General features: G+C 36.7%; 1 long non-coding RNA gene across 1 annotated transcript in view; it reads right to left on the bottom strand.

Moving 5' to 3' along the window:
* Positions 1 to 1,723: 1,723 nt before the first annotated feature.
* Positions 1,724 to 19,579, bottom strand: part of LOC122231787 — a 91,909-nt gene continuing 74,053 nt past the window's right edge. Inside the window, exon 3 of the long non-coding RNA XR_006209025.1 lies at positions 1,724 to 2,695. This is a non-coding gene — a long non-coding RNA (uncharacterized LOC122231787). The remainder of the gene's footprint in view (positions 2,696 to 19,579) is intronic.

Here is a 19,579-nt window from a genome sequence, read left to right as displayed (position 1 = left end):
CTACAGCTCAGGTCATGATCTCACAGCTTATGAGTTCGAGCCCCGTGTCAGGCCCTGTGCTGACGGCTCAGAGCCTGGAGCTTATTTCTGATTCTGTGTCTCCCTCTCTATCTCTGCCCCTCCCCTGCTTGTGCTCTTTGTCTCTCAAAAATAAAGAAAGAAACATTTCTTAAAAATAATAATAATAAAATAAAAAGAGCCAGAGGAATCAGTTTCAACCACAAAGGTTACCAGTGCTGGGGAAAGCAAGATTAGCAGACATGTCTAAAAACAGCAGATGGGTCAAAATTGGGAGATAAGTTGAGGACTACAGACCAAATAAATAAGGACAAAGTCAAAGGAAGGTAACTGGCAATTTTTTGCCTAAAGAGTTGACATGTCTGTGGTTTATTTGGTATCAAAAGATACCAGAAGAAAAGAGCAAAGATTAGTATAAAACTAAGAGCAGAGTAGAACACCCAGCACAGAAAAGGGAAGATCCAAAGATTAAGACGAAGACCCAAAGATCAAGATGCCACAAACCGTACAACATGCTTCCTTCAGTGATCAATCAGAAGACACAAAAATAAAGGAGGCAAGGTCATAGAATGGATGGCAATATTGACATGCTATGAGCTGACTTTACTTCTTTAAAATGAATTGTACCATAACATAAAAAGCCACTGCACTAAAACATATCATGTAACCTCACAGATTCTTCTAATCTATCTAGAAACCCTCTCATCCATTCTGATAATTCACCAGACTTTTTAAAAAAGCATTCTTTAATACCATTCATCTTCCCTTCCAATAGAGAACAATTTGCATTTATAAAAATGTAATTGGTGAGTGTCTCCAAAAAGAGAACAAATATTGTACATAGAAGACAAATCACTAAAACAATTCCCTTGGTGACTGATACTTGAGTATCAAGATAAGCCATAATTGTTCCATAATTTTCACTGTTTACTGTTAGGGAAACCTGAAGTCCCATGTTATAAAGTGCTGGTTGTCTGAAGTAGATGCAGAGCAGAAGGAGACTGGGAAGTATATATGGAGGGCAAAAACCAGGGATAGAGGTCATGGTGGAACATGAAAGAACAGTTCTACACATAAAACTGGAATAAAACCAGGAGCTGAGTCACTGGAGGAATCTAGTAGTGCAGGTAGTAAAAAGACAATGGGTATAGAGTGACTCAGCAGTGGTGGTTCAAGATGGAAGCCTAATGAACAGTAAGTTGACTCCAAAAGTTTTATCTGCTCAGTCCAGTCTCTCTCAGGTCAATTTATTCCCAACTTAATCCTACTGTTCTTGTGGATAGTCACCTGAGTTTGCCCTTTCCAGCCAGGAAGCTATGGCTGATTTCTAAAGTGTAAGGTATTAAAAGTTGCCATAGAGTGGTGGCTATGGGAAGGTAAAAAAAGAAATGGATATGAAAGATACAGTAAAGTAGCATAAGATACACTGATATGGCTGAACAAAGCCATACACAAAATTCAGCAATAAATAAATAATAACATCCGCTTAATGCACTCTGGCCCAAAACAAATCAGGACAGCTGAGAACCAAATTTCATCCTTTAATCAAATTTAATAACCTCTGTTTCCCTTTAGTTCTTTGTCTACTTCTTTGTCTTATTTCATGAAATTGTATACGACACGGTGATGTGAAAGAATTGGGTGCTAACAATCTTGCCCTTATTTTATGTTTATTTATTTTTGAGAAAGAGAGAAAGCACACGTGCGTGCAAGTTGGGGAGGGGCAAAGAGAGGGGAGGACAGTTTCCTAAGCAGGCGCCCCCCTGACATCAGAGACCCGAAGCCAATGCAGGGCTTGAACCCATGAACCATAAGATCACGACCTGAGCCAAAGTCAGACCTTCAACCGACTAAGGCACCCAGGTACCCCAAAATCCTGCTTTCTCATCTTATTCCCACATTTGAACATGTTAACAAAATAAGATTACAAGGAAAGGAAATGGCACTTGTGAAAAATAGTGCTAAGTGAAACTCAAAGTACTAATGAATTTGGTCACAAAATCTACAAAATTGATACATTTTTGCTACATGTAATAGGTGTAAGACAATGAGTTGAATTATATCCTAAAAAGATTGATCATGAAAAGCAATTAAATTTGTAACAAGAAAAAGTCATGAGTTGGTGTTTGTTTTTATTCCCTTGAATTGAGTACCAAGTCCAAAGAGAAAGACTTTAATTTTTACAGAAGCTGTGTGTCAAAGCAAAACAAAACAAAACAAAGCACTATACTAACAAAAATATGATATTGCTCTTTAGGGAACAAAAGTGGTTAAATGCTTCTTCCATCTTTACTCAACATGTGGCTCAAAACACAAATGATAAGTGCTCTGAGAATAAACTAATGTGAAAGTATAGAAGAAAAATCCCAAATATTTTCCAGTTCTTCCTTTGGGAATGATTAGGAGCCAGTGTGGTAAAGAAAGGCTGGCCTCATCCCAGCACTTCACGACTGTGAAGAGTAGTACAAAATCAGAGTCAAAATGGGGCACTGGGTGACCCCACAGAGGTCACCAGCTTTTGTTGATCCAGGTATCCATGTAGCAGAGATGATACAAACCGACAATGAATCTCTTTGTCCTGGAAATTAAACCGGAAATCTCAAGACTGTGTTTTCAGTGTTTCTTGGCTTTCATTCTGTTAGAAATACTGCCACATTTCAGTATTTTCGTTCTTGTCCTGGATGAAATCACAAAGCAGAGAGGCACTTGAGAATTCTGTTTTTAAATAAAAGTAAACATTTCCAAGTGAGTTTAGGTCTCTGTTTAGTATTTTTGCGACCCAATTACTGAGCTTAAACATTCCACAGATGTCATATTTCTTGGTGGCACAAGTTTATTGAACGAAGATCAGGTTAATTTTAATTAGAATGTTAATAAGCATCTGTAAGGTGTTTAATAAGTATTTCATATCATACTTTCCAATGCTTGGTCAAGAATTGTGCAAACAGTGGTCTTTGGGTTTTGTTTTTTATTTTCCATGTTTGGGACCTAGGGCAAAAATTATTCTGGTTTATTCCTCATCATTCAGGTGAAAACTATATAGATGGCAACCCCAGATTTTTCTGAACCAACCATTCAGCAAATTAATTACTCAATAGGAAGTTGAGCATTTTCTAAAAAATATTGATCCTTCCAAGTCAAAAAGATCCAACTATTTCTAGGAGAACAACGTTGGAACAGAAGAGGACAGTTATTAGATTTATTTTCCTGTGGATACCCTACTGGGTTATATTTTTGTGGTTGGATCTGACCTATAATAGCAACATCACTACTAGGATATGGGTCACTCTGTCATCTGAATCCACGCTTCAGAGGAATTGTTACTTGGTTGTTCCAACTGACACCTGAATGAGGGGCCCACTCTGTTAAAGGGCAAATGCGAGGATAATTAAACTCTGAAGCAATTGTCTACATGACCATAGAAACATTTTTAAATTTTCTCTGTTCTTGGTTTAACACTTTCGGTGCTTCTTCAAGGGTTAGTGCTTGCAGAGTAATTTACTTACTCAAATGGAATTTTCCATTCAGAATCCTCCTCATTACTATATCTTTGTTTCGCCATGTGACAAAAGGAATTAATACCCCCACTATTATAATGTACTCTTCAGTGGCTAGATTGGAACAACGTGACCATAGTACACCATTAATATAATACTTTCCTTTTTCTTTAGGCTTATTCTTGAAGATGGCAGAAGCTCCCCAATTTTAAAACCAATTATATGGATTCAGGTAAAGGCAAAATGCTATTTGTTCATGACTTTCACAATGCTGTTACCAGAAAACTGGCTTCCAGAGCAACTGCATTGGTTACCAAGGTACAGAAACTATTCCCATGGAATCTTCTATCACCTTGGCACTGAAAGGGTGAACTAGGCAGAAATAGAAGGAATAAACTATACCTGGAAAGAGAATGACTATTGACACTTCCACCCATTTGGGTACTCTTCATTCTAGCCTATGGAGATCTCAAGTGCAATACACACACTTCATCTTTTCTAGACAAAGTAGCAACTCTTCCTTAATATAAATGGTAAACTCCTTCCAAGTCCACATAAATAGCTACAAAATGTGCTCTGCTTAATCATGTCTAGGAAATTGGGGTAACAGAGAATTACTCCAACTAAAATCTAAGAAAAATGGTATACTTGGTGGTTAGACATAACGAAGAGATTACTTTAAAATAGAATCAACTTTTGGGGTGTCCAGGTGGCTCGGTTAAATGTCTGACTTTGGCTCAGGCTGTGATCTCATGGTTCATGAGTTTAAGCCTCAGAGTGGGCTCTGTGCTGCCTGCTTAGGATTCTCTCTCTGTCCCCTCTCTCTCTCTGCCCCTCCCCTGCTCACACTTTCTTTCTCTCTCAAAATAAGTAAATATTAAAAAAAAAAAAAAAACAAGAATCAACTTCTACCAAAGTCCTTGAAATCAGAAAGGCAGACAAAGAGAATCTGGTTAAAACTTTGACTTTGGGAACATTGTCATAAAAAGAAGTATAGTACTCTCTCCAATGCCTCCTAATACCATATTAGTCGGTCAAAAGATCGGGTAGCCTTCCTGGCAAAACTCAACAAGGGAATACTAATTGAAAGTAATTCAATGACAAGCCATGTATAATAGTTTCAGAACGTAAAAGGAATAAACATGAGCTATGACTAAATATTGTAGACTTAGGCAGAAATGCTTAGTTTCATTGTAGTAGAGGATTTCCGGATTTTCATTCAACCCAACATCTGCTGAAACTGATTAGAGAGGATGGTAGTGGTAGTTGTAGTGGCAGAATTCAGAATTCCACAGCACTGACTGTACAACGTCAATTCCGTTCCTGCGAAACCAAACTGCTTTTATCTGCCTAATTTCTTTCCTATTACTTTTGACTCTTGATGACAAATATGAAAGGAATGGTGCCAAAATCCAGTTGGCACTTCATTATCTGAACTTGTTCCATGATGCCTAAGTTTTAAAGTATTTGACTTTGTTATAGTAAAAAACAAAAACTGTGGCTAAAACTCATGGGAATGTTAGGATGACATGAAGATTGGTAAACTGAGAGCTAAAAATATCACTAACAGGGTCTTACTTTCTGCCTATGCTACTAACTCAATGAATGTTAGGAAAGTGATTCAATCTTCAAAACTTTTTTCAGTGATTAAGCAAAAATAGTAACATTTACCTGGAAATTTGCTGATGGAACAGTTAATAAATATGAGAACTAAAGATTTTTCCACACCTCAATTGCTATTATATAGTTACACACAACTAATAAAAGGGATAAGCACTAATTCAATACACCAATCTAAAAAACCCCACACAAATACACACAATCACACCCTGCAATAATCAGCTTTGTCCCTGGTCTTGTTCCTCTCTCCATTCAACCCTCCAGTTACTAGGTCCAAGACCTGACCTGACAGCAGGGAGAAGAATATATATTATCTACAGAGCATTTTAAAACTCTGATTCATTTTTCAGCTTTTTATTTCATAAGGTTTTAAATGTTAACAGAAGTAGACAGAATTAATAATGAACTACCATATACCTAGAACACAGCTTCAACAATGAGCAACTCACAGTCAATCTTAGTTGACCCATATCCCCATCTACTCCCACTTCCACATTATTTCAAAGCAAACCTCAGATATCATATTATTTCATCTACAAATATTTCAGCATATATTTCTATATAATAATTATGCTTTAAAAATTGCCAAAAACTCATTATACCGACTAAAACAATTAATAACTCTATAATATCAAATAGCCGCTCATGTTCAAAATGTCTAATTGTCTCTTTTTGAGTCATTTTTGTACAAGTCATAGGACATTTTTAGCCTTTTTTCTTTCCTCAACTTGAGCACTTATATGTAAATCAGCATGGACAGAATATGACCTGGATCACAGAAGAAAGCTCAGTGTGAATAGGTAGCATCCCTCCATGTGAAATGATGTAATTCTTGGTTGAGGGCTTACACAACTATATGTATTGGTCTCTTCTGGGGGAAGAAAACATACAAAAGCAGTGCACATCTTCTTCTAAAACCGACCAAGAAGAATCCAACGAGCTTTGCAGAAAACAGAATCTTCAAGCCAAACCAATAGATGTTTGAGAATGCAGACATGTCACCAAAAGTGTGTGGAGGACCAAAGAAAGAAGAGGTGCTGGTCAATCACATGCTCTCTTCCCAGATCTCCCATACCACTGCCACCTTTCTTCTTCAAATCCCATCCAGAAGCATACCACAGTTTCCAAAGTAAATTTCAACCAAAGTGTTATAATTTGAAGTTGATTTTAAGCACATCAGTTTGGAAGCATTGATTAGATTATCAATAGGCTAACTGAAATCCAAAGAATAACATTTAAAAGCCCAGCTCTGCAATCCCTATCAAAATGACACCAGCATTCTTCACAGAGCTAGCATAATCCTAAAATTTGTATACAACCAGAAAAGGCCCCAAATAGCCAAAGCAATTCTGAAAAAGAAAGCCAAAGCTGGAGGTTTCAATCCCAAACTTCAAGACATATTACAAAGCTGTGATCATCAAGACAGTATGGTACTGGCACAAAAACAAACACATAGATCAATGGAACAGAATAGAGAACCCAAAAATGGACCCACAAATGTATGGCCAACTAATCTTTGACAAAGCAGGAAAGAATATCCAATGAAAAAAAGTCTCTTCAGCAAATGGTGTTGGGAACATTGGACAGGGACATGCAGAAGAATGAACGTGGACTACCTTCTTACACCATACACAAAAATAAACTCAAAATGGATGAAACACCTAAACATAAGACAGAAAGCCATCAAAATCCTAGAGAAGAAAATAAACAACTTCTTTGACTTTGGCCACAGCAACTTCTTACTTGACATGTCCCCAGAAGCAAAGGAAACAAAAGCAAAAATGAACTACCGGGACCTCATCAAGATAAAAAGCTTCTGCACAGCAAAAGAAACAATCAGCAAACCTTAAAGGCAACCGACAGAATGGGAGAAGATATTTGCAAATGACATATCAGATAAAGGGTTAGTATCCAAAATCTATAAAGAACTTATCAGACTCAACACTCAAAAAAGAAATAATCCAGTGAAGAAATGGGTAAAAGACATCAATAGACACTTCTCCAAAGACAACATCCAGATGGCCAACCGACACATGAAAAACTGCTCAACATCACTCATCATAAGGGAAATACAAATCAAAACCACAATGAGATACCACCTAACACATGTCAGAATGGCTAAAATTAACAACTCAGGCAACAGCAGATATTGGCGAGGATGCAGATGAAGGAGAACCCTTTTGCACTGCTGGTGGGAATGCAAACTGGTGCAGCCACTCTGGAAAACAGTATGGAGGTTCCTCAAAAAAATTAAAAATAGAACTACCCTATGACCTAGCAATATACTACGAGGTATTTATCCAAAGGATACAGCTGTGCTGTTGTGAAGCGGCACATGCACCCCAATGTTTATAGCAGCGCTATTGACAACAGCCAAAGTATGGAAAGAACCCAAATGTTCATAAACTGATGAATGGATAAAGAAGATGTGCCGTGTGTGTGTGTGTGTGTGTGTGTGTGTGTGTGTGTGTAATAGAATATTACTCAGTGACCAGAAAGAATGAAATCTTGCTATTTGCAACAATGTGGATGGAACTAGAATGTATTATGCTAAGCAAAATAAGTCAGAGAAAGACAAATATCATATGACTTCATTCAAGTATGGAATTTAAGATACAAAACAGATGAACAAAAAGGAAAGGAAGCAAAAATAATATAAAAACAGGGAGGCAGACAAACCATGAAAGACTCTTAAATACAGAGAACTGAGGGTTGCAGGAGGGATTCTGGGTGGTGGGATGAGCTAAACGGGCAAGGGGCATTAAGGAAGACACTTGTTGGGATGAGCACTGGGTGTTGTAAGTAAGTGATGAATCACTAAATTCTATTCCTGAAATCATTATTACACTATATGTTAACTAACTTGGATGTAAATTAAAAATAATAATAATAATAATAATAATAATAATAAATAAATAAAAGCCCATCTCCGATATGAAGCCATTCTGGCATTTCCTGTCATAAACCCAATTTAATCATAATAGGTTCTTTCTTGTTGATCAACAATTAGGTTCCGTTGCTTAATGCTTTCTTTTGGACATTTGCATCTACAGTATGATGGCTAGATCTATATTCCCCATTGGCTAAGTCATGGTGTCCAGTTGTTTGGTCAAACACCAGTCTAGATGTTGTTGCGAAGATATTTGTAGATGTGGTTAACAATGAAATCTGTTGACTTTAAATAAAGTTGATAACCCTCCATAATGTGGGTAGGCCTCATCCAGTCAATTGAAAGCCTTAAAGTCAAAGACTGAGGTTTTCAGCATATGAAGAAATTCTCCTTCCCTACTCTGTATTATTTGAATGTTTACATTGAGCATGTAATTTTTAGCAATATTTAATACACACACACACACACACACACACATATACATACCCAGTTCTAAGATTCTTTTGTGGCCTTGGCTTTCCTCCTCTGTAAGTAGGGATATATAAACTACTTCCTTGAGATTACTAACATGAAAGCATATATTATTAACAAATGTTTGTAATCAGCAATATCCTACATATAATAAATTAAGTCACACACATTTTTGTTGCCCAAAATTTTAGGTTGCGCATAATTTGGAAAATTCAAGTCAGGTCTTGGACCTAGAAGGAACAACAAAAGTCTGCTGCCTTCTGGGAACAGCCTAGTGTCTGAGCATACATGGAGATTTCCAGATATGTAGGGAAATTCGGCTCTGGTAGGGAGTTTGATTCTGATTCAATCAAATACAAATTGCAAGAGGTTTGTCAATGCAGCCACAGAGTGGGAAATGTCCTCTCTGATTCCCTATTTAAGCCTCTGATTCCTTCTTAAAAGGATTTAAGTTTGGCTTAAGACAAATGACACATCTATAATAAATCACCAACATCAGAACAAAAGAATATAATTCAGAATGAGATGGATGTACTAGAACATAAGATAGGAAGTTTCTGCAGTGAAACATAGGATGCAGGTCTGTGTTTCACTAAAACCAAGAAAGATTTCTTTTTCTTATATATATGTATAGAAATTTATACTTCCAAATATTTTTTTTAGCTTTGAATAATTAGAAAAGTTTGGCATAATTGATGAATTTATGTTTTTCTATTCTAAATCTAAATTCCAAGATAATCAGTCAAAACTCATTCCTTTTCAAGAATACCGGGAATTTCTTGATTTTATTAATATCCCTATACATCTGACTTTGTTATTATAATCGGACGCTTTATGTGTATAGCTTGCACACAAAGCTTTACCAACTATTCTTGGGTCATGTTTCCATTTACTACTATGGCTAGATAATTACAGAGATCTGGATGTTCCTACTCCTGTATGTTCAGGACTGCTTAGGTTTCCCAGGAAATACTTTGGAACACTCTTTTAGGTCATTTAAACCAAAACAAAAAACAAAAAACAACAACAAAAAATAAACAACCAACAATGACAACTAGTTAAATGATGTAAATAACTGATTCATTTAATCTCTTCTCTGGACTATAATAGCCCAGGTCATTTTCATTTTGAGATAATAAGACTAATAAACTCTTCACAACTATTTAATTTATCCACAAATATTTTGAAATGTAACCATGTGACAGTTGATTAAAATATAGTCAAGAGGGAAAAGCATTCTGACAAATTCATGAGTTCTATGCTGATTAGTTTCCCCTGTCTCGTTCTAAAAGTCTGAGTACATTAACAACATGTAGTCAGGTGTCTTGGGGTTGCCTGAAACAAAAACCTCACTGAGCCCACTAAAAATTAAACAAATAAGAGAGTGGAGGTGTGAGGGAGGGGAAACAGAACATCTTGCTAGGTGCACAGAGCTTTCTCAGAGATGCAGTTCAGCTGAGTTAGATGGGACTGGCTCTCCTGAACCAGAGACTGAACCAGCACCTCTCTCTCTCCCCTTCTTTCCCACCCCTAGGGTTTGTTTCTACTTCTTTCTGGCATCTGTTCCATTATCCTCTCTGCAAAATCGTCTCCACTGCAGGACTCTTGAATTTTTGTCCTTCATTATTTGAGCTTATGGAGCTTGTGGGCCTAGTTTGGCCCACTAGGCCACAGATTCTGGGTCTGATTATTCATGACCTTTTTGGTCTAGCTCCCTGCCATAAGCTGGATTACACAAGGTTCCAATACTTCTTGGGTGTAATCACTCCTACATTTATTCACTTAAAAAGAAAACATTCTTGGGATACTTACCACAGGCCAGTAAAGCAGTAGGGGTTGAAGACTTAGAAATTATTGAAGTAGTTCTGACTCCGGGAGAAAGAAAGCCAATGATTAAGATTCAATGGGGCGCCTGGGTGGCTCAGTCAGCTGGGCGTCCAACTGCGGCTCAGGTCATGATCTCACAGCTCATGGGTTCGAGCCCCAGGTCAGGCTCTGTGCTGACAGCTCAGAGCCTGGAGCCTGCTTCAGATTCTGTGTCTCCCGTGCTCTCTGCCCCTCCCCCTCCCCTCTCAGAAATGAACAAACATTAAAAATTTTTAAAAACAAAACAACAGATTCAAATGAGGGGCATCTGAGTGGCTCAGTCGGTTAAGTGTCAGACTTCAGCTCAGGTCATGATCTTGCAGTTCGTGAGTTGGGACTCTGTGCTGACAGCTCAGAACCGAGCCTGATTCAGATTCTGTTTCTCTCCCTCTCTCTGCTCCTCTCCCGCTCACGCTCTGTTTCTCTCTCTCTCTCCCTCTCTCTCTCTCTCTCTCTCCCTCTCTCTCTCTCTGAAAAATAAAAAAAAAAAAAACATTTAAAAAAATTTTTAAAAAGATTCAAATGGTATGTGTATGTGGCAGATTTAGTGGCTCAGTGACCATGAGAGCACTGGACTGGAGCCTGTGACAGCCTGGAGACGTCAAAGAATGTTTGTCCCTCTTCCATAATGAAACCTGGGTGTGTATATACCTCACTTAACTGTTTGCATATATCTATCTCCCATAGACTGAAAGTTCCTCCAGAGCAGGGACCACGTTTTACTCATCTTTAAATCCCCATTCACAATGTTTGATGAATAAATAATAAACGAAATGGTGCTTGAACTGAAACATCAAAACATAACCAGGAAATGATTTTTAAAAAGGAGGGGGAAGCATCTTACAGCTTCAGGTCACCAGGTTTCAGAGATATGATAGACCATAGAATGCTCAAAGCATTGCAAACAGTTCACAGCAGCTGGGGTTTACAGGCTTGTTGATGAATGGAGGATAATGGGGCTGAGAAGTTGATATGCATTGACTTGTGAAGGGTTTTTCAAGCCTTATTAAGGAATTTTAACTTTATACGAAAGACAATGAGGAGCTGTTAAAGTATTTACTATTAACCAGAGCAGAGAGCATTTTCTAAAGCATATTCTGTCAACCACATGCAGATGGGTTGCAGTGACATGAGCACAGTGTCAGGAAAATTACTTCAGAGGCTCCTGCAAAATACAAGTAAAAACTGACCAGTCGAGTCACTTCTGGTCCAGACCACAGCCCTATGCTTGGGCACAATCTAATACGGCCCCAATGGTAAGAACCCCCATCTTAGAATAACATATTCCCCTTGCTGTTAGGATTCCTATTTCTTAACTGGCATCTACATCAGAACAACACAATTTCCTTCTCTCACATGCTTCTTGAGCTATCTTCACAAGATCGTTTGGATTTTAATCACCTAAAATACCATTCTAATATAAGATTTCCCTAATAGCCTGCTACTTGGAGGTCTCAGAAGAGCAGACCATCTAGCCTACACTCCTGGAAAGATCTTGCTGTTTCTATTCCCACTTTTCTAGGGGCACAAAAGCAAACACACATGGACAAAGAAAGCATAACTAGCATTCTCACATGAGGTGCAAGACTTTAAGGATGTTTAAAATCTGCCCTTTCCCATACAAATTTCCACTCCAGTGAGAAAATGAAGTTGGACCGTATTTTTACATTGTCCCTCTCTTGATGCAATTATCTCCATTATGACTTTTATATTTATTTAAAATATGTTATCACAAAGAATCCAAGCTTTCCTGACCCTGACACCAAATTCTGCCTTTCTATATGGCTGCATTCACCAATTAAATCATGCAGATTTTCCTCTATTTAAGTAAGTCACCAGATATGACTGTACTGGGGGAGGAGCCCCCAACTTTGCATCATATCCAGTTCTTGTAGGCTTGTGTAACCTTGAATGTTTCTTATAGTGGCCCCTCAATTCAGCTTTTTCATTTGGAAAAAGGGTAAGAAAGACATATATTAATTCTAAATGATGGTCTTTAGCATCTCTTCTTACTTTGATTCTATCCAAATGAAACCTAAAAGCCAAAACGGCACATGCCTTGTACTGCATGTGAGCAAAAGCAGAGTTCTTGCCTTAAATTGCATCTGCAGAAAAGTTCATCCAAGTATTCCCCCAGAGCTTTACCTTAGGTTGTGAAAAGCTGCAAACACGTCAGAAGCCAAACCACAATAACAACAAAAAAAGCTCTCCAAAAACCAGTATGCCTACACTTCCTTTTTAATCAAAGTAACTGGGCAAAATTACTTATGTCCTTTCCCTTCTCTGTCTTTGTTTACATTTACTTTTCTTATATTTTCTATTTTGGAATAAACAATACATGCATAGTGTACAAAATCCAAAAGAGTGTTCAGTGAAATACAAATCTCCCTTATTCCTCCCTCCCCTTTACCCTAGCCACTTAGTTTGTCTGCCTGAAGCAACCACTGTTCCTAATCAAAATTACTTTTACTATTAGATACCACCAGAAATATCTTTTTTATTAAGGCAGAAAGAATTCCTAGTTGCAGTAACAGTGTCTCCATTTGAGCAGGTGATTATAGTAAACATATAAGGCATGTGGGCCTATTTGTTTGCTCTAGCTCCTACTTAACTATTTCCTTTGGCTTAAAGGTTTTGAGGTAAATCTAAGGTCACAGTCTAGCTGAGTCACTGTTCAAGAGTGACACAGCAACACATTTAAGCCATCTGGTAAGCAAGGCAGCCAGACAGGAAGAGTTAATGGGAATTTCAAAATCATTCTTCACTCTAGCCACTTTACTCTCTTTAGAATGAGAGGCAACTGTCTGAAATGTACAACCTTTAATAAGGGCCACTGACTTAGAAAGTTTTACCTCCCCAAAGAACTTGGGGGACCCATGTGTAGGTCTATGAAAATCACTTGGAAACTTCCAGTGAGGAAATTGGTTTTAAGAGAAGCTCAGTTGGTTTTTACCAGCCTGCAAGGATTGTGTGGACTACAATCTAATGTAAAAACAGCATGAAAAAGGATTAACTACTCCATTGCAGTGGAGACAAGAGCCAAAGCCCATTAGGGACCAATCAACACTAGAACACTAGGTGCAGGAATTCCATCAGAAAGGGAAATAAAACTGGCTAATATAATTTAAAGAGAGTCTACTGCACCTCTTAGCACCTATTAGTGAATAGGCCAGTGTGAGCCAATGTGAATGACATCCCTTCAGGGAAAAAATTTTCTACCTAAGGAGAAACATAAAAACTGAACTTCAAAGATGAAGCCAAAGATGATACAATATAATACAATGAAACAAGCCTTCAAAAGCTGGCATTGTTAATATTTTGGCATTGCTTTACTGCTGGGCTGGAACACACTATGAATAAAGCAAGTCTAGATGATGCAAGAGGATGCAACTGATCAAATACAAATTTCAAATCATGCTTGTTTCCATGTTTTAGAGATTATTTTTCAGTCTTTATTAAGGCAATCTAAAGACATTAGACCTTCTATTATAGTGGTTTACAAAAAAAAACCTCTTTTAATGGAATTAGTATTTGGATATTAAAGAGGATATAATAAGGGAACATGAGATTTGATGATGAGATCCAAAGAATGTTTGCATAATTTAAGTTTTAGTCATTCCAAGTGTTGAAATGAATAACATTTGATATGCTCCAAACACTCACTAACAACCTTCCTAGTGCATTACCAATTATCAAAATCAAGTAGACTGTTCTCTATGGAGCTCATATAATCTTCCCATTCTCTTTTCCTTGATTGTGTCTTCCCCAGAGTTGTTCTCATGCACAAGAAATCAAGTGGAAAGAATCTTCCTAGCTTCCCCTCCCAGGAGAATTGTATGTTCCTTTGACTTGAAGCAGAACAGACCTGTAGTGAAATCCTGAGGTAACCCTGACACCTTAGAAATTTAGAAGTTTTAAGATGTACTTGCCTGAGTTGCTAAAGATCCTAAAGAAATTTAGCCCAATTGAGGACTGTTGATAGACTTAATAATTTATTATTATTATTTAATAATAAGTTTGCAATGTATATTTTTTGTTAAATAATTTACACATGTCAAATTAGTTGACCTTTATATTAGTTTCACTGATATACACAAGCTTTAATCCTAGGAAACTTAAATTTAAATTCTATCATCCAAAACTATCACAGATCAGTAGCTTTGAAACATTTCTAGAAAAACTCTATAATAAAACAAGCAATTTGAATATCAGCACTGTGATTTGACCATGATTTCACCTCTATATCTGAATGACTGAAAAGAAAATTATCAATACTGAGGGTCTCATTAAACAAGGCTACTTAACATCAGAATAATGTAGAGATCATGAAATCAGCAATGCATCAACATTGCACATATGTTTATGAAAACAACAATGAAGAAATATTTTGTCATGCTAATTAATTCAAAATAAGAACTTTTCCCCAAGGTTGTTCTAGGGAACACAACAACCATGGGTAGATGAAGGTCAGAGCTATATCTACAGAGGTGGTGGGGAGGAGGAAGTGAGCAGAGCTATTCCTACAAATCAAAAACGTCCAACCAAACTAATCAGAATAACTTATTTGTCTTCACTACACCAGTTGTTGTATTAATTTTAAAAATTATAAATAACATTAATGAACACCATCAAGAGAATGAATGAAAAAATTATACTATTCTTACACAATTGAATCACAGCAATGAAAATGAATAAGCTAATGCAACATAGAAAAAAATATCAAAAATATATAGTTAAGTAGGAAAAAAGGATATGTGACCATTTACATAAAGTTAAAAATATGCAAAACAATACTACATACTGTTTAAGAATGCATGCAAAGTTAGTAAAATATAAAAACATGCAAAAACATTCAAAATCATGGCAACTTTTGTCAAGAAGGTAATCATATCCAAAAGGTCTTATTTCTTAAGCTGGATTGGGACAGATTTGAAGTCCATTTCATTACTTTCTGTGCTTATTTTTTAGACTGACATGTCTTATTAAAATATTTTGAAAATTCCTATTTATATGTTTGCAAAAGCTACACCACCTGTTGTGAATTTTTGAATGGGGACGCTTTCCTCCCTAGATAGTGAGTTTTCAAATTTAATTCCAGAAGATTCCAAAATAGACATTGGATTCAAATTATTCGGGAATAAAAATTATAATAACTGGTGTAGTTCAATACCACCTCACCAGAGTCCTTCTGGGCCAGCTTCTGAAATAAAATGTCAAAAGTGCACCCTAGACTTTAGCACCCAGATCATAGTTTCTAATACCATTATTCATAATAAGAATTGGCTCTTTGGAGAAAAGGTTAATAATAGGGTTGGAATACACAAAATAAGCCTGAAGCATCTTGTAGCATCAGAAAGTAATGAAGTACTCAAAAACAAAAACAAAAACTCATAGTGATGGGGCTATGTCAGAGAGATATAGGAGCCAAGTAAAACAGGACCTAATGGCCAGGGGTGCCTGGATGGCTTAGCGAGTTGAGCTACCGATCTTGATCTTGCAGTTCATGAGACTGAGTCCCTAATGGGGCTCTGTGCCAACAGCAGAGAGCCTGCTTAGGATTCTCTCTCTCTCTCTCTCTCTCTCTCTCTCTCTCTCTCTCTCTTAAAAATTATTTAAAAAAGAGTACCTAAATGTCCAAAAATGGAACAATTTGAGTAAGAAAATACAATAATATTGGATTAAAATTGAAAGTATAAAAGAAATATTCATGAGTCCACAGCAATATTAAATAAATAAGAATAGATAAATCTCCCCTGCAGAAGATTCCAAATAATTCAAATAAATATTCCACTCTCAAGGAAGTAGAGCAAACTCCCCACTCCTTAAGTATAGGATGTATGAAGCGACCTCCAAAACAGTACAGTATTGAAGGGGGGAATAAAGAGTCATTTTACAGTAGAGAAACTTGACAAACACTACCTCAGTCAGGGAATGGGAGTTCACATCATCAGTGATCAGTGATCTTAATAGAATGTGCCCTTGATACGATACATTGAAAATATTACTTTATCTCTCTGGTTTTCCTCCTGAAAACCCATAACCCCAGTTCCTAAAAAAAACTAAAAATAGAACTGTCCTACAATCCAGGAATCATAATACTGAGTATTTACCTGAAGAATACAAAAACTCTAAATCAAAAGGATCTATGCAACCTTATGTTTACAGCATCATTATTTACAACAGCCGAATTATGGAAGCAATGTTAAGTGTCCACTGATGGATGAATGGGTAAGGGGATGTGGCATATATATATATATATATATATATATATATATATATATATATATATATAATGGAATATCACTCATCCATTAAAAAATAATAAAATCTTGCCATTTGCAATGACATGGATGGGGCTACAGGGTATTATGCTAAGTGAAATAAGTCAGTCAGAGAAAGACAAATACCATATGATTCTATGCATGTGGAATTTAAGAAACAAAACAAATGAACAAATGAAAAAGAAAGAAAAGACAAACCAATAAACAGACTCTTAACAATAGAGAACAAACTGACCGTTACCAGAGGGGATGTGGGTGAGAAAATGGGTAAAATAGGGATTAAGGAGTGCACCTGATGTTATGAGCACGGGGTGATGCATGGGATTGTTGAATCACTATATTGTACACCTGAAACTAATATAACACTCTATGTTAACTATACTGGAATTAAACTGAAAAACTTAATAAAACTTTTAAAAACCCATAACTCCAGGGGCACCTGGGTAGCCCAGTTTGGTTAAGCATCTGACTCTTGGTTTTGGCTCAGGTCATGATCTCCACAGTTCATGGGTTTGAGCCCCACATCGGGCTCCAAACTGACAGTATGCAGCCTACTTGGAATTCTCTGTCTCCCTCTCTCTCTGCCCCACCCCTGCTCACTCTTTATCTGTTTCAAAATAAATAAATAAACATGACCAAAAAAAACACAAAATATAACTCCAACCAAGCCAAGAGAAACATCAGACAAACACAAATTGAGGGGCACTCTACAAAGTATCTGACCAATATTCCTCAAAACTGCCAAGATCATCCAAAACAGGAAAAGTCTGAGAAACTGTCACAATATAGAGCAGCCTAAGGAGATGTGAAGGATAAGTGTAATCTGGTACCCTGGATGGGATCTTAGAACAAAAAAAAATGTACATTAGGAAAAACATAAAGAAACCCAGATAAAGTATAGACATCAGTTAATAATAATGTTCCCAATATTGGTTCATTAGCTGTAATTATTATATCACAGTAATGTTAACAATAGGGGAAAATGGGTGCTAGGTACAGGGGAACTCTCTGTAATACTTCTGCAACCCTTCTATAAATATGAAATTATTTTAAAATCAGAAGTTTATTTTTAAAATGCCCTCCTCAACTATGATTCAGACTTCAAGCAGCAGGTTACAGGGGAAAACTGAAGAGATTCAGGAGAAAGAATAAAGTGTTTAATTCTGAAATTTTGTTTTTGCATCCAAAAACAAACAAAAAGATTGATCTCTTAGTGAGGCTAATTATCTAAAATCTGAACTCATAAATAAGCCTACTTGTAAAGGTCCTCTGAAAGAGAAGCAACATGGGTTTGACCAGAAGCAAATTTCTTCTCATTTTTTTCTACCTTCAGTAAGGTATAGTGTGTTATTCAATTTATGCAGAAAATTAATTTGAAGTCAGAAGTTGGTGTTAGATGCAAGACTTGAAACCTGATCAGACATCCCTGGTCTCGAAACAAGGAAAGAAATAGATAGGCAGAGTAATAGAAAACTCATCAAGATTATAAGTCTCAGGCAAAGGCCTCACTAGACCCAAATCCACTGTGATCTGAAATCAGAAAGTAAGATCATTCTATTATCAAAACATCAGTCCCTCTAAATTTACAATTAGAGGATAATTCATTTGTCCACATGGCCATGAGGTCATAGCACAAGAGACAGCCTCATGGCTATAACAAGTATAAGCTAAAAGTACATTAATGTAAGAAAAATGGAAACTTTCAGGGCACCTGGGTGGCTGTTAGGTGTCCGACTGTTGATTTCGTCTTGGGTCATCTCACTGTCATGAGATCAAGTCCCATGTTGAGCTTGAATCTGGCTCTTTGCTAAGTGTGGAGCCTGCTTAGGATTTTCTCTCTCCCTCTGCCCCTGCCTCTCTCTCTCTCTCTCTTCTCTCTCTCTCTCTCTCTCTCAAAAAAAAAAATATATATTATATATTATTATAAATTATATATATTATTATAAATTATATATAATATTATGTATTCTACATATTATTTTGTTATATATACACAGGAAAGAAAATGTAAACTTTCTTGGAAAACAACTACTCATTCCTTTGAAAAGAAACCAAAGGAAATCAGGTTAGCCTTGTTCTCTTCTGATTCAGGTACAATTTATTTCTAAGAATATATTTAATCCACCACAAAACTGGACCTATTAGTGGCAATTATTTAGAGATCTTTATGGATCAGTGTCATCTAAAAACATTAATTCACTGGTCTCCTTAAGTTATCTGCATAAGAAGTATTTCAAGTGGCAATGTTCACTGCCACAGAAGGAGGAGGCCAGAAGCCTTACCATGCAACCCTTGTTTTCTGAATCCTGGCTCTTCCCCAAAAGAGGTGGAATGGGGACAGAGAAGAATAGGGGTTAAGGAGCATGTAAGCAAAGGAGGAAAAAAAGTCAGAGGAGAAATTATAACTGACTTCTAAGAAGATGTATTTATTTTGGTTTCCTTTTTTGCAGAACTGCTAGTTGGTTATTTTAGGGAGTCCTGTTTAAGTCTTCAGATTTCTCAAAAACAATTCATTGGGTGAAAATGGGAAGAAAGAAGATAAATCTTGGTCCATTTATTTCAGTCGTTTGTATATGGGTTTTGTTTCACTTAATAAAGTGGTTTTATTTAATAATGAAAACACCCAAAAAAGAAAAAAAAAAGAAGTAACAAAAAGAAAAACCAAGGAGATTGATTTCATTTTACTCTTTGGTCTGAAAATAAAGTTCTAGTTCATCTTTAAGTCAACTTTTTTTTTCTTTTAATGAATCAAGAAGGTTCAAGTTCTGGCCCAAAGCTATAATATGTTATTACATATGTTGCACTAGAAGGGAGATTACAGTTTCTGCTGATGCTGGCAGTAAGGATTTGTCCCATCAGAATTCAGGGAGGGATGGGAAAAGGATAGAAAAAAACTCAAGGGAAAATTTCCAAGGGAGACAGCATGCACTACAGAC

The sequence above is a fragment of the Panthera tigris genome, chromosome A1 (genome assembly GCF_018350195.1).
Source record: "Panthera tigris isolate Pti1 chromosome A1, P.tigris_Pti1_mat1.1, whole genome shotgun sequence".
Taxonomy (NCBI): domain Eukaryota; kingdom Metazoa; phylum Chordata; class Mammalia; order Carnivora; family Felidae; genus Panthera; species Panthera tigris.
The sequence above is the reverse complement of the archived record's forward strand: the minus strand, read 5'-3'. Positions and strand labels throughout refer to the sequence as shown.